The following is an 11,942-nucleotide window of genomic DNA, read 5'->3' as shown; positions in this document are numbered from 1 at the left end:
CCACACATCAATGAAAAGCTTTTTATTCAACTTTCAGATGATGTATAAATCTCAGTTTCAAAATTGACCTTTATGTCTCGTTTTGTGGTCCAAGATCACATATGTAACAGTCATTAAATCAATCTGAAATACTGCACTTTTAAAAGTATTTTTACATGGTTAATAGGTTGTGCAGATTGTGTGTTTCAGAGGGCTTCGGAGACAGGGGTGTCTGGCTGTGCGAGTGCTGGTAGAAACAATTTATCACAGGACCATTACAGAGTTTAGACTTTCCTCCTACACTGCTACCCTTGCACACCTATTCCGACCGGTCACAGATAGGAGAATTTATTGATCATGACATTGATCTCAGTCTGTATAATTCAATGTAAGTGTCTCACTACAAGACAGAGGAGAAAAACTGTTCTTTCTTCACTGTAAAACCATTTTGTGAGTGATGCAACCTATAAAACACAACAAGTGAAAAACAAACACTATCCCAATTGAGCATGTAAGTGTGAAAAACCACAGTTCATGAGGAGATGAGTGTTAATTTTTTTGATGTAACGCAAAATCCATGTGCATGACAGTATATTATCACAGTTTATTTCACAAGCTTCAATATTTGCGGAAAAACAATGACAGCAGGGAGTGCATTATCTCTATGCTGATTTCATGGACGTTGCCAAGTGCATATTGTCAAATCCAGATATACTGGCAACACAAACAATGGACTAATGTCAATTACAAATGACTTTTTTTTATCAGTTGAGGGGAAATAACATAAAATGCCACTAAACAGTGAATTACAGAGATTTATACACATTATTGCACATGAAACAATTAAGGGCTTCATCTGTTTAATAGATTGATTGTTATGTTACAGCGCCACTTTGAGGATAAAATTGGAACTGCACTCTGTCCACACTAAAATATCACATGTACATATGCTTAAAATATAAATGTATGTAAATATATTAACTTACATATGTATGTATTATATTTATTTTATTTTTATGTATTTTTATTCATTTAAAGGATAAGTTCACTTCCAGAACAAAAGTTTACAGATAATGTTCTCACTCCCTTGTCATCCAAGATGTTCATCTTTCTTTCATCAGTATAAAGAAACTATGTTTTCTGAGGAAAACTAATGGAGAAAATGAGATGTGTTTTTCGACATACCCTAACTGTCTTGACCCGGAGATACACAGACAACGCAGAACTAGATCAGACGAGAATTTGAGGTTAAAAAATATATAAATTGTTATACAGTCTTGGCACCATTTAATTCCACTATATGGAGAACATTCCTGAAATACTTTCCTCAAAAAGCATAATTTCTTTACGACTGAAGAAAGAAAGACATGAACATTTTGGATGACAAGGGGGTGAGTAAATTATCTGTAAATATTTGTTCTGGAAGTGAACCTCTCCTTTAATATTTTTAATGATTATATTTTACATTTTAACTTGATTTAATTGCTGCTAAAATAATACCCTGATTTATTTGCATTCAGGCTATTTTTGCGCCAATGCACTCATCTGGCACCATAGCAGGGGAAGCGTTGGCCATGGAACATGGATTCTATAAACCCATTAACTGTGCAGTCTCAACCCACCCACTTAGTCACACACTACAATAAAGCACCGATCAGTGGCCTTCTCTCCCAGGCTAGAAATAATACACCAATCAGCTACATGAGCCATATCCAGCCAAATGACAACCATTCGGCTGCAAATTACAGCGTTTAACCTTCGTGAGGTCAACAGTCTGTTCTAAGACCGTGCAAACTTTTTTCCAAGAAAAACTTTAGGCATTACATGTGTGTATGTAAGACATCACAAGGCTTGTGGAATGACTTGAATCCATAGTAATAAGTAAATTCCCCTCTGCATTAGATCTATGACAATGTAGTTTAATATTGTATGCCTTCATTGCCCTCTAGGGGTAACTAACAAGCTGGCAAAACAAAGCTTTATTGCGGTGTTTTAATACTATTAGGCGCTCTCATTGATTTTAAAGTGCTTGAGATGTGACACAGAGCAGCTCCTTTAGGAGAGCTTGTGTCTGGCTCCTGTCAAGGTGAGGAGTTATCAGTGCTGGGGAGCCACAGCTCCTGTTAGTTGGTCCGGGTGGGAGCTATAGCCCATTTAATGTTTACTTTCCCTTACGATATTAGAGGAGTTGAGAGTCTGTGCTGGTCCATTAGGATTAGATCTCTCTCTATCTCGTTTTTTTCAATCTTTTCCTCTCTGCTTGCACCTGTCAGCAGTTTCTACACTGGACGGCTAATCCCGGCCCCTGAGAAACTGTCACTAATGGCTTCAGGTAGCACCACCAGGGTCTAAATAGAGCCAAGACCTCACAAACATTCACACGTACACATAAACCCCTTTAGCTATATTCTTTAATCTCCCCTCTTGGAACAAACCCCCATCTTCATCGCCATTCACTCCCATTCGCTAGTCCGTCTTGATGGTTATGGCCCCGGGTCTCTGTGGAGAATGGAAGTGCAATCACAGCCTTTCTGAAGGTTATTACCCAGACCTCACAGGCTTTTCATGGCCCTTTCGGACTCGGGCTGGGAAATGACAATGGTCAGCTCTGCCGAGTCAGAGAAATGGGTGCGCTTCACTTCCATGTGTGGAGAAGCCGGAATGGCAGGGCAATAAAGGAAGGAGATGGCTCTCTCCCTCATTTCGGAGCTGTATCGGTGCATCTGCCAGCACATCTTAGGTGCAACACAACAAGCACGGGCGAAGCAGAATGTGTCAAGCCGGGACTTGAAAAAGTGTGATGGAGTGCTTTCATTAAGAAGCAGAGAAGACTAAATCAGCACGACCTGTGAGATGAACAGGGATGTTCTGCTCACATAATGGCTGATGACACAACAATTCAAAGTTCATAACAGCTCAAATGGTCTGCTTTTCAAACTAAAATATAAAAGCCATCTTTAAGACTATGCCTTGTTTCCCAAATTGAATAATGGTATATCTGTAAAATGTTTATTTTTATGTTGACAGTATATATTACTATTGGAGTAACAGTAGCACAGTATATTCACTACCAGTCAAAAGTTTTTGAACAGCAATATTTGTATGTTTTTTTAAGAAGTCTCTTCTGCTCACCAAGATCCAAAGTACAGCAAAAACAGTACAATTTTGAAATATTTCTACAGGTTAAAATAACTATTCATACAGTTTTCTATATGAATATTCAAATTTTTAGCATCATTACTCCAGTCACATGATCCTTCAGAAATCATTCTAATATGCTGATTTGCTGCTCAAACAACATTTATTATGTTGAAAACAGCTAGCAGAATTTTTTAGAATAGTTTCCTTGATGAACAGAAAGTTCAGAAGAACAGCATTCATCTGAATTAGAAATCTTTTGTAACATTGTAAATGTCTTTATCATCTCTTTTGATAAATTTAAAGCCTCCTTGCTAAATAAAAGTATTAATTTCTATAATAAATAAATATTGACTACAAGCTTTTAAATGTACTAGTGTATAGTGTTACAAAAGCTTTTTATTTCAGATAAATGCTGATCGTTTCTTCTTTCTATTTATCGTAGAATCCTGAAATAAATGTATTCAACTGTTTTAAATATTGATAAAAATAATAATAAAATATACAGCTGCAAGCAGCAATTACCGGGGTTCTCTGACTTAAGGCATTTAAGCATTTAAGGAAAAAGACATTACATATTATTTAGCAAGGCTGAACCCACCTAAATCAATGATTAAAAAAGCATTTTTGGCCAATCCAGGTCACCAGGTCGGGAACGATAGAAATACAGTATTTTTGAGTCCTTTTTAACTGTTGTAGTGCCAACTGTGGTCCAATCCCATTAAGGCTTTGCATGCTTGTTTAGAATCACCTGTCTCATGTGCTCACCAGGTTTTGTGAAGTTTTGAGTTTTCCTTTGGGCTTTATAGGATTTTGTGCTTATTTGGATAGGCCCCTCTTCTAAACGACCCCATTATAGCCTCCTAAAAGGGTACATTTTAACATTTTTTGAATTATTATTGAACTAGAGAGTCCAGAGAATTGTACTGCGGTGGAAAAAAATGAGGACTTGTTCGCAAAAGTAGTTTTTTTTTTTTTTTTTTACATCTTCTCAATAATTTAACAAACGATCTGATTGACAGCAGTGGTTCTAGGGGCAAAGTTGTCCAGAATGAGGAGCTCTATCGTATGATACGAATATCATGCATATGTGTGAAAAACCACGCGATGTACAATCATTTACATTCTTGAAAAATGCGATATCAACCCCCAGGGGCTGACTTCTTTTAAATTTCTCCTAGACTTTTATGCTCACCGAGTTTCGTTCTGATCAACCTCCATTAACCCTGTCTAACAGGTGCTCAAAATTCGTCGGCCAATGGAGGCCATGTTTTTTGAGATACACAAATATCCTTGTACACACCTGTGGCACTTTGGACCAAGACCATGCACACCAATTTTCATGTTTAAAGGAAAAATGGTTGCACAGTTATAGCCATTTTAATGCTTTTTTCCTTATAGTGCCACCAACTGGCCAAGCGCTGCGATTTTTTTCTTGTGACCTCAGATTGAACTTTTATATAAGTGTTCTGAGTTTGGTGAAGATATCTCATTTCGTTTAAGAGTTATACGTATTTTACTAAAAGTGGCCCCGCCCCTTTCAAATGTTTTGGCGTCCCTTTGCGACGGTGAGTCGAAAATTGAACTTGTTTTTGATAATTATTGATATTCACTCTCCAGAGAATCTTTCTGCACTGGCTTGGTCCATGAGCCAAGGATTCCAACAACATAAGACACTTGAGCCTGCGACTGATAGTTTAGGACAGGAGTGTCAAATTCCGGGCCTGGAGGGCCGCAGCCCTGCAGAGTTTAGACGCAACCCTAATTAAACACACCTGATCCAACTAATCAAATCCTTCAGGCTTAATTGAAAACTGCAAAGTATGTGTGTTGGAGCAAGGTTGGAACAAAACTCTGCAGGGTTTGACACCCCTGGTTCAGGAGTTACGAGCGATTTTGTACTTTTGTCCGCAGTAGCGCCCCCGTCAGGCCAATTGGGGCAAACCTTGGTCATGTTGTAGGCTGTGAGAGTACTACCATCCCTCCAAGACTTTTTACGATCAGTTTTACGCTGATATCAATATCAGTTACACTGCTTTATTATATTGCTTTAACTCCTAAAAATATTTCTTGAACAGCAAATCAGCATATTAGAATGATTTCTGAAGGATCATGTGACACTGCAGACTGGAGTAATGATGCTGAAAATTTAGCTTTGATCATAGGAATAAATTACATTTTAAAATATATATTCTAATAGAAAACAGTTACTTTAAATAGTAAAAATATTTCATATATTGATGTTTTTTGCTGTATTTTGGATCAAATAAATCCAGGCTTGGTGAGCAGAAGAGAATTCTTTAAAAAAACATTTAAAAAACCTTTGACTGGTAGTGTAAATATACAGTGTATCTATTTTCCAAGGTCCCTGGTTTGAAAACCCCTGATCTAATACTCCATAATCACGCACCCTCCACCATATTTTTATTATTATTTTTTTAAGAAGCAGAAACTGTTTGCTACCCACAGAGCAGACCAGGGAAAATGGTCATTCAGTGGGCCAAACATAATGTAGCTGATCTAAATGTTTTTGCCCAGCATTTCGCCCCATTGTACCAGTGATGGAAAAGAATGATAATAGCAGCAGAGAGAGGCCTTGGACCGCTACCCTTGGCTCAGAGCAGCCAGGCAATAACTCACCCTAAATTTACATACCCTAAAAATCTCACCAGGCACTTAGAACTGTAGCCAAGCAGCTCCCAGTTTCAAAGCCTCCACCAAACATCAATTATTACATTTTTGTTTGGATCAAGTTTTCAAAGGCCATCCAGATGAGAGGAAACAGCAAAGGGAGGGGTCTGATTCAGTCCGACCCAACTACCCATTACTTTTATCAGCCACTCTAAGAAAAGCACAGACGATCAACGCTTCACATCCAGCCGAAGTAGGGGGGAAAAAATCAATATTTGACGTGCGGCGTTGAAAGGAGGGGGGTAAAAGTTGAAATTATCCTCCCACCAACCAGTGTTTGTTTGTGAGCTCGATGCATAAACACAAGAGACCACGAGCGAGCGAGGGGGAGCCCCTGCCGCGCTTCTGACATCTGCAAACTTAGAAGTGAGAATCTGTGCTGAATTATAAATAAAGGCTGCAGGCAGTAAACATGGGATTATGAGGTAAAATATACGGAAGAGAAATTACACCCGAGATATTAGAAAGCAAACCAAAGTGCAACCGGAGCTCTCGACGCATGCCTTACTAGATAATTAACATTTCTAAATGACTTCTTCCATTGACAGCTGGATGCTTTTGTTATTACGCAGACGAGAATTCGGTGCCCCCACAGACTTGTAATCATCCTGTGGAGATGTCTGAACTGAGAAATCTAGCTTTGATTAATATATATGACCAGGATCATTGCCGGGTATTGATTTGTGTTCCCTTATCCAATTAATGCCTTCACGAGCAGCTCAGACGGGGGAAATTCAGCTTCGACACATGAGAAAGCAATAACGTGAGAGCGCGAGAGACCGAGGAAGAGCGAGAGAGAGCTGACAGGGGCCATAATGGAGCAGCTGCCTACCCATAAATTCACCTTTGAACACCACATCTGACTTACAGCCTATTTGCTAGAAAGATTCATTTTATCAAACACAATAATGGAAATGAATTCACCTCTATTATCGTGCTTGTCATATCAGCGTCTGTGAAATATATAATCGGCTGGTTCCACCAGTCACTCTGCTGAAAAAAATACTGTTACCTTTAAACTCAATTCGGTTGTTTTAGTTAGAACGAGTTTGCCTGGGTTTATTTTGATAAACTAAGGCGTGGCTCACGCTTAAAAGGCTCTTGTCATGTGCAGAAAGGTTAAAAACTGGTGACACTGCCCACACTAGTTTTTCTAAAAGACAAGGTCTGCACATAAAATGCATTTAAATATCATTTTAGGAAATGAAAGAGAATCGGAAACAGCATTGTTCCTGACATCACTAAAACTTTCCTATAATTTATGTCCCGCTAGAGTCCTTAAAATCAAGGTCATCTCGGCTGGTTGCCAGTTTTCTTTATTTGTAAAAATCTAAATAATCTTTTACACAGTCCCTTAAAAACCGAGGAGGACAACCTCTTCAATGAGTGTCAAACATTGTTGTTTCAGCTCTGATTCAAGATGAGACTCCTGTTTAAACAGCCTTGAAATGATGTATTTGTGGCTCTGTTTTCACAGTTAATCTGCAATGTGTTGTGAATGGGGCCTTGTCCTTGTGCATCAACACACTAGAGACCTCTAATACACAGATTGAATTGAATCAAAAGAGAGATAAATAATTTTCATGATGTTTGAAGGTTTTCTGATTTGCATGTCTTGAATCAATTTAGAGATAAAGTTTTGAACATATTTTGATAGCACTTTCCTTGAATATTGTACAAAAGGCCCAAAAGTCTTAAAAAATACATTCGTATTTTTAAGTCACTGAAAGGAGCTGCTTAACATTTAAATTATAATTTTAAGTAGTTCAAACTAATGATAAAAAGCTAGACACATTTCCTGTAGCTCAATGAGTGCCTATATTATCAGTTAAATGACATATGTGACCCTGGACCACAAAACCAGTCATAAGGCTTTTTTATTTCTACATCATATAATATGATAAATAAGCTTTCCACTGATGTATAGTTTGTTAAGATAGAACAATATTTGGCCAAGATACGACTATTTGAAAATCTGAAATCTGAGTGTGCAAAAAAATTAAAATATTGAGAAAATCGCCTTTAAAGTTGTCCAAATGAAGTTCATAGCAATGCATATTACTAATCAAAATTTAAGGTTTTGATATATTTATGGTAGGAAATTTACAAAATGTCTTCATGCAACATGATCTTTACTTAATATCCTAATGATTTTTGGCATAAAAGAAAAATCTATCATTTTGACCCATACAATGCATTTTTGGCTATTGTTACAAATACACCCGTGCTACTTAAGACTGGTTTTGTGGTCCAGGGTCGCATATAAGTAACAGGGTGCACAGAAAATTTCTGAAATAGCTAAACATTACATTTTAGTCATTAAAATAGGAAAAAAATAATATTCAATATATTGTCAAAATTAGGATGTGATTTTAATTGCTGGATACAGCAAAGAAGGTCAAGATCTCTGATGGGTCACAGGCCAAAAACACCATATTAAGGTCTAGAAAAACTCTAATGAGACACCAAAGTGTCCAGTTTTCATTGAATGTGGCAGTTTTACTCATTTTATTTATTTATCAAGCAGCAATTAGGAAGGCTTTTTTTGACAGGTTCTCTGTAATTATATGGAATATTTATTTCATAGCTGTCTGTGGAAAGCAGTAATAAACAAGCTGAATGGCTTTCATATGCTATGTTAGAAAAGAGAACTAAAGTTTACTTGCAGATTGTATGAGGCTGGTGCACAAACATACACGAAAAGGTCTTCTTATATCTTCTCCAGCTCTCAAAACAAAGTGGACAGACCGAAAAATAAAAAATAAAAATCAGAATAAGGCCGCTTCCTGTGTCACAGTGCCATCTTGTGGTTCCCTGGCAAAACTTTGAAACTTTGTTTTCCTAATTAGTCTATACGTATATGAATATTACTGTAGAATCCAAGTTTATTCCAATTAACGTGTGGAGGACCTGCATATTTTTAATTTCTCTGAAGCGCACCAAAAAGCAAGTTACAGCTGTAGTATGTACACGTATCCCATATTTTTAAATTAATAATTTACTGCACATCATATATACTACCGTTCAAAAGTTTGGGGTCAGTAAGACTTGTAATAGTCTTTAAAGTAGTCTCTTATGCTCATCAAGGCTGCATTTATTTGATTAAAAAACAAAACAAAAAAAAACAAAAAAAACAGTAATATTGCAAAATGTTTTTACAATATAAAATAATGTTTTTTTTTATTTTAACATACTTTAAAATAGAATTTATTCCTGTGATGAAAAGCTGAATTTTTATCAGCTGTTACTCCAGTTTTAAGTGTCACATGATCCTTCAGAAATCATTCTAATATGCCGATTTATTATTAGAATGATCAGTGTTGGATAATATCAACAGTTGTGCTGCCAAATATTTTTTGGAACCTGTAATTTTTTTTTTTCAGGACTCTTTCATGAATAAAAAGTTTAAAAAGTACAGTGTTTATTCAAAATATAAATATTTTAATAATACATCCTTGGTGAATAAAAGTATTAATTTCTTAAAAAAAAAAAAAAAAAGAAACAATAAAAATGTACTGACCCCAAACTTTTGAACGGTAGTGTATGTGACCCTGGATCACAAAACCAGTCATAAGGGTCATTTTTTCAAAACTGAGATTTATAAATCATATGAAAGCTGAATAGATAAGCTTTCCATTAATGTATGGTTTGTTAGGATAGGACAATATTTGGCTGAGATACAACTATTTAAATATCAGGAATCTGAGGGTCAAAATCAAAAAATTGAAAAAATTGCCTTTAAAGTTCTTCAAATAATGTTCTTAGCAATGTATATGACTAATCAAAAATTAAGTTTTCATACATTTACAGTGGGAATTTTACAAAATATCTTCATGGAACATGATCTTTATGTAATTTCCTAATGATTTTTGCCATAAAAGAAAAATCAATCATTTTGACCCATACAATGTATTTTTGGCTATTGCTACGAATAAACCCCAGCGACTTAAGGTTTTGTGGTCCAGGGTCACATATTGCTTATCAGTCACATAACTGATAAGACGGCACGTCAAATGTTGTTTGCGGTCTGACTTCTGGTCTCATTCGCATCAGTTATTTTTTAGCTGTACAAAACAGCTAGAGAATGCAAACTGGTGTCTTACCATTTTATTTTAATGTCTTATCTTAATTATGAACACACTGGCTTGTGCAAACAGTTTTACCTTTTACTGCACGTTGTTACTCTTCTGGTAATTTCCCTACAGCGGCTAATGAGCCGGAAGTCTCGCCCATAGGCTTACTTGCGCAACACTATTTTTAGCTTTGGGCTCTGTAGTGCTTGTATGTTATGAGTTAAACAATATAAGGTTCAAACGACAATTTGGTAGATATATGTGGATCTGTTTGCACAGCTAAAGAACATACTAACATACTACTAATAGCAAAGAAGTAAAAGGAAGTTCTTCCTTAGTTCTAGTATAATGAAATCATGTATGCAAGAACTAAAAGTGGTTCATAAATGTAGCAAATCAAATTCAAATTATTTTTGATGTTCCAACACTAGATGGCAGACTTTCTATTATTATCATCACAGAATGAGTCTCAGGAAGAACATATTTATATAAAACAACATATGCTATATGTAACTTATAATTACAATGTATATCTAATATATAAATGTATGTGTTAGTATAATACATGTATACACAAATAACAAAATCTATGTAATTTTTATAAGAACAGTGTCTGAGATGATAACATAGAGGCAGTTTCTGCCTATTAAAATAAAAACTGTTTCAATTTGTGTTACATTCTCCACTGTGCTTTCTCATTTTTGGCATTTTTAGCTATTACTAGCAACACTTTCGTCTGGCAGTGGATGCTTTGTTGCCAACAGTGGGGTGGTGCCAAGCACAACACACGGGAGGTAATCACAACAAAGCAAATGTTTGAAACGGGGCTTTGATTTGAATCAAGACTGCTTATTAAAAACCATTTTTGGGTGGATTCATATTTGTAACTGTTAAATGTGGCACATATGAAACATTAATCAATGATTCATGGGCTGGCAGGACAATGAGCATCTCTGTTGCTGTTTCACATGGGCTGAGACAACTGGCTCTGGGAAGCTCAAACATCCATCTGTCCTATTTTCTGCATATGAATGCCAGAGACATAGTTCTCTTGAGATTGCAGACAGGAAAAGCCCATTCCACACACCTGCCATCACATCCTGGTAGTAGAAAACATCAGAGACAGCCACTGTGAAAAACCAATCCATGCTTATCCACTCCAAAAGACCTAAAATGAGTAAATAAAACAAATTGAAATTAGCAGTGATATGTGCAACTTCTGCTTGCACATACAGGTAAGCACAAATTTAACAGTTAATAAATCATGAAAGGCAAAAGGCAAGAAACTTTAAAGCACACTTTCATTCAGCCTTGCTTATTTTCCTGTGAAGGGACTTTACATGACTGTCACATCACGGTTCAATTCCTTCACTTCTGTGACACAGTGACCGCCGTGTAACATGCCCCTCACTTCCACATCCTCATTTGTTATAACAGATGTCTCTGTTTATATCATTAGCTGGGCAGAAGATCGGGCAAAAGTAAAAAACCAGCTATGCTGCTGTGTGTTTTCTATTGTGAGGCACTTAATGAGACAATAACAAAGCACCTGTGTAACAAGTGTTTCCAGTCAGATTAAAATAGATGTTTTACATCCTCCTCTAGAAATGTTCTCATTTAGAAAACGAGATGGGGGGTTCGTTTTGGCATACCTTATGAATTGAGTTTCCGCTGAAGAAATGATACAGCCCAAGTGCTGGGTTTTCAAGGCTGGCTGAATCGAGACAGTTCGATTTGATCATTACAGAACAGCCTAATGTACAATACTCACATTAAACAACCCACGGCCCTAGAATATTGATTTCCTTCACTGCAGAAAGCAACTTTAAAATTATTACAATTCATCAAATGCTTTTTACATCACAACAGTCATCTTGAATTTCTTCCTAATAATATTCTCAATTTTTCGCACTCCAAACAAATTTCTCTTCGCCTCCACCAGCAACAGAATGAGATTGGCCTTAACATATGATGATAAAACACAAACACATGATTAACACATTCAAACCAATGCAATAAATAACTTGTGATACATCATATTTTATTCAGTAACTATTATTA

Source organism: Labeo rohita, chromosome 14 (genome assembly GCF_022985175.1).
Source record: "Labeo rohita strain BAU-BD-2019 chromosome 14, IGBB_LRoh.1.0, whole genome shotgun sequence".
NCBI classification, from domain to species: Eukaryota; Metazoa; Chordata; class Actinopteri; order Cypriniformes; family Cyprinidae; genus Labeo; species Labeo rohita.
This window is presented reverse-complemented; position numbering follows the sequence as displayed.